Here is a 5010-nt window from a genome sequence, read left to right as displayed (position 1 = left end):
CTCTCTCTCTCTCTCTCTCTCTCTCTCTCTCTCTCTCTCTCTCTCTCTCTCTCTCTCTCTCTCCCCCAACTCTATTTTATCCCAGATATATATATTTATTACGAAACTGCTGTACAGTATATCTCGCCGTGGTGCGCGTGGACGCGTTGAAACCCGCTCGCGCAGAAAATCACGACTCCAACACGTTCGCGGGAACTCGTTGCCACCGCAGAAATCGCGTATTCCGGTATCCCGCAAAAAAAATGTCCACGGAGCAAATATTTACCATATATTCGATATATGTTAGACCCGAGAAAATCGGAGCATTGCGATATTTTTATATTTAAGACTGTTTTAAGTACAGTCTTAAGATGTCATGAACTAATCAGGCAACCGCATTAGCATCCTAAAATATTATTTAAGATGGTCTTAAAATAAGAATCATCCTTTCCATTTCATGACACAAGTATTGTTCTATCTTTGTTATTCTCTGAATGCCAAGATATTAGATAGAATGATGTTGTGTTGATTTGTGTCATTAAATGGAAAGCATCCTGTGAATACTAATCTATATATATCTATATTTTTTTCTTTTTTCTTTTTGCGAAATGTTCGAAAGTTGCACGATCATCCGCGATTTTTGCGCGTTCCGAAAGTCACTATAAAAGGTGGTGTTGCAATCTTCGTGTCTCTCACGATCGTGCGCGCGAGCTAATGATTCCTTGTACAACCTGAAATTGCCTTGAAGCTATATTATTCTTCAGCGGAAATTCGATTGTAAGATATCCGGATGTGTGCCGGAAGTCATTAAGAGAAAAAATGAATCGATTTTAATTTTATTTTGTTTTTCTTCGATTATATTAATAACAAACGTCTATTAATTGCAGAACTATTAGTTCTCCCATTATTTATGCCTCCCTTGTACTATCAACAATACCGTCTAGTTCGCGTTAGATGTAAGTATAGCATATTGTAACAAAAGCAAATATCAACTTGTTGCATAGAAGAATCAACAAAAAGCGTCAGCATAACGTCAGCTGTTATTATCGTACGAAAATAACAGAGATTTAAATATTAATATCCACCGATAAATTAAAAATCGCAAAAGATCTGCTGTATCTTGTTTAAAGCATTCCGCTTTATTTTCGTTGTAACGTACTTGATTACAATTATAAGTTTCATAAAAATAACAATAAACAATAAAGAAGTATTATAAAAACTATGTTAATCTCTTCATGTTCTCTTTGTAATCTCTTTATACACGATAAGTCTGTAATACAACGCAATAATGTATTATTGTAAGTATGTATTATTGTAATTCTGCAACGTCGGCGATGCGCAATCGGAAATTTACGCGATCGTAGTGCACAATAAACGTTCCTATCCGTGAGACAATGTTATTTTTAAAGACCTTTCAAGTATGCAGGCAGTATACATGTTCAACACCTCACTGCAGTTAAAGTTGAAAGATTTTCCCCGCGTAAAATTATAAGAATATTGTACAACAGATTTGAAACGTGTATGAAAGCTGAATAGCCCTCGCTGTAAAACAATTTTCGGAATAGAGTGGGAGCAGACAAACATCCGTATATTTTCCTTTTGCGCATACAGGCAGAGTTTGCGATAAGTTTTCGCGAAAGCGATTTTAGTGAAAGCGCGAGTGTCTACTGTCATTTCTCTGCTGCCCTATTCTTCCGCATGCTTCAGAATTTCGCCCGTCTATTTCCAGTAGTTCCGTATTGTTTGAAAAAAATCACCGCGGCCCTTCGCATGTCACCATTTACAAGGAAATTATTATTGTCATGCGACGCAACGTGCAATTTTCTCTTCTCTATCGTTTTCTAATGTCTTCATAAAAATAATAAAGTGATAAGCGTCAGATGATTCATTCTAAATGTCGCAGAAGACATTTGTCGACACAGACTTGTATTTATAAACAAATAATAGTAAATAATATTAAGTGAAATAGATGGAGAATATTTATATAGTAAACAATAGTACATAATTTAATTTAGGAAGTGAAGAAATTTTCGAGATTCCAATGCGAGATTCAATTATAGTCATATAAATAAAACAATATAAAATAATCACGCAATTTCACAACATAGTAAGATTTAAGCCGGATGTCTCGCCAGTTCTTTTTATCCGGAATTGTGATGACGTTTTAGCACGCGATCATAAATATGCCGTTGCTTCTCGCGCACGTAAGTGCACGCCTGTATCTCAAAGCAGCGAAATCTAAAAAGAGCTATTTATAATTGCAGAGGCAATTATGCGGCAGTACATCATATTTCATTCTTGGTCGATTTCTCTATATTTCAGTTACAATTAGTACGAAATATGATTGCAGCTATCCGACTATTACGTTCAATCATCGAGAGTCACATTGATTAAAAATAAAATCGGAGTTGCCGAATATAATTAATAATAATATAATTAATTTAATTTCAAGAATATAAATAGAATTTACAGTCCATTATATTATATTTTAATTTAGCATCGCATCGAAAATCAAACAATCAAGTCGACACCAATTAGAAATAACAATAATATCAATGTTATCATTTCGTACTTAACAGTATAATTCTTTTATGTAACATCATGTGTTACATTGCATTTATATTATTAGTGAAATTACATTAATCACGTATTTGAGTTTGTATTGAATGAATTATTCTTCTAAAAGTTTCTTTAATCGATTATGTGTCTTAAAACAAAATAAAAATTACAAAAGTAAGCAAATTTAGTAGATGTTGCTCAATAAAATTATAAATATTTTAATAAATCCGCTTTTGTAATTTTCATCTCACTTTAAAATACATTGATCGATCTCCTGATATAAAAGTCATCAATATATAAATATATAAATTCATATAAATATATAAATAAAAAAAATATATAAATTCTACATAAAAATGTAAGATTTATATATCGAAGTCATTAATTTAGGAACCGCCAACATAATCCAGAAATATCAAAAATTCAAAGCAGATGCAAGCGAGCGTCCCATGAGATAGCGTCATCAGTTTTTCCGAAATAATCGCATCGAGATTATCGTGGTGTCACGAGCGTTTGCTCGGTGCATGCCAGATAAGATAAATTTAACATTTCTTTTGAGTATTATACCTCTAGGTGACCGACAGTGACCGAAACGGTCCCTTCATTGTAGTAGCGTTCTACCGCGTCACCTAACCTCTCTCGCACGCGCGCATGCGATCTAGCCTGTTCGTGTTCATTCGCGATGAAGAGGAGGAGACCGAATTATTTTCACAACGCGCTGCCGCCGTAGCTCCGGGGATCAAACGAGTATCTTTTTCCTCTTTCTCTCTTCTTTCTGTTCTTTCCCTCCCCCCCCCCCTCACTCTCTCCCTCTTTCCTCAAGAAAAATGTTTTCTTTTGTTATACTAAAACTTATAATAGTTACATTTTATCATAATTCAATTTTGTATACTTCTTAAATTTGCAGTATTTTTGTAACTTGTAACGCTTGAGAGGATCTGTCCCAGAGTATGAAATAGATTTTTTCTCTCTTTCTCTTTCTCTTTCAGAAAACACGCCTCTCGTATATTTCCGCGTGTTTATTCATTCCGACCCCGTCCATTTTATGTGGTTCTCTACGTCGCGCGAGAGCGAGAGCGAGAGCGAGAGGAACGATCAATTCCTCGACCAGTTAACATCGATTAACTCCGTCAAGCGCCCTCCGACTGTGCACACTACGCTCCGCACTAGATCCGTTAGGTACTTCATATACCTATAATCGAACGTATACTAATCGAAACAGCGAAGAGAAAACGCGAAATCGTTTGGGAACAAAACTGGCGTGCCTGTTTGTCGTCATCACTGCAAACTGCGTGCAAATGAAAAACAAATAAATAATAAATTCGTATCGGTTATTGTGTTTAATGTGAAATCTAAGCTCGTCAACTTCGCGAAGAAGGAAGTAAAATCACGAGAATAAATGAATAAACTGATATAATCTCATTGGTTCGAGCTCGGATTTCGACACTGCAGAAACGAGAGTGACTTTTATACTTGTTGATGATAAGAAAATTGGAGCATATCGAGCCAAAGGCAGGCACACATATACTTTCTCTCTTTTTGTGTTTTTTTTTAAATTATTTTTTTTCATTCCTTCATTTAATTTTTATTTTCTTTATTTTGTGAATTTGGTTCTTAATATTCTTTATATTTTTGTTATTAATCGTGTATTGTTTTCAGTGCTCAAGAGGATGCAATTCTAGGACACCTAATAAATAATCTCTATCTCTCTTTCTTTCGAGTCTGCGTGTTACTACGGAAAATTTACCGCGTCCGTTTCACCAGTTAGAACACGGACGTCGGGCCCTCTTTTATTCCCAGCAGGTCCGGACACGCAGCTGCCTAAAGGACAAAAAGGAAAAGACAAAGTATCCGGACGCTCTCTCTCTCTCTCTCTCTCTCTCTCTCTCTCTCTCTCTCTCTCTCTCGCGCTCTCTCTCCCGGTGACGCTTGGCGCGATCAGAAAAATCGGGCAAACGCTGCGCCGATTGATCAAGCAATTCCGCGTGTATCAACCGCGCATTCTTCCTATTATCAAAGATTCTCTGAATTCACGCCGCGAATTAGAACGAAAATCTCAGTTCCTGGTCTCGCGAGGACGCGGAACGTACCGGGTATGCGAGAATACGCGCGTCCCTGGGACTTTCTCCTAGCAGTGCTAGCACACCCACAGCGGCCCTGCGAGGCACCAGGAACCCCGATCGTTCACAGGCGCACTTCCTCGCCAAGTGAAACAATCCCTAGTTCTCTGCGGAGTAGGTTTGTCCGCGCTACTTGATCCAAACATTTTTTCATTTAAATTGTTTACATTTAAAAGGATCCGTTCAAAAGGAAATTTAAAAGTTTAAAAGTTTTTAAAAAATATATTACATTATATCGAGAAATTTTTCCTCAAAAAGGTTTTGGAATGTAGCCTTGGACGTTAAAAAGAGAAAAAAAGAGAAAGATATTACTAACAAGTATAAAAGGTGTAAGCAACGTGAATAAATCCAG

At 36.5% G+C, this 5010-nt stretch overlaps 1 protein-coding gene across 2 annotated transcripts in view; it reads right to left on the bottom strand.

Moving 5' to 3' along the window:
• The window catches only part of LOC108694064 (trinucleotide repeat-containing gene 6C protein), a 51465-nt gene that overhangs the window by 28451 nt on the left and 18004 nt on the right, over nucleotides 1-5010 (bottom strand). The gene's annotated exons all lie outside the window — the stretch shown is intronic.

The sequence above is a fragment of the Atta colombica genome, unplaced genomic scaffold (assembly GCF_001594045.1).
Source record: "Atta colombica isolate Treedump-2 unplaced genomic scaffold, Acol1.0 scaffold112, whole genome shotgun sequence".
Lineage (NCBI taxonomy): Eukaryota > Metazoa > Arthropoda > Insecta > Hymenoptera > Formicidae > Atta > Atta colombica.
Note: the sequence above shows the minus strand (reverse complement) of the source record. Positions and strands in the feature narration are given on the sequence as shown.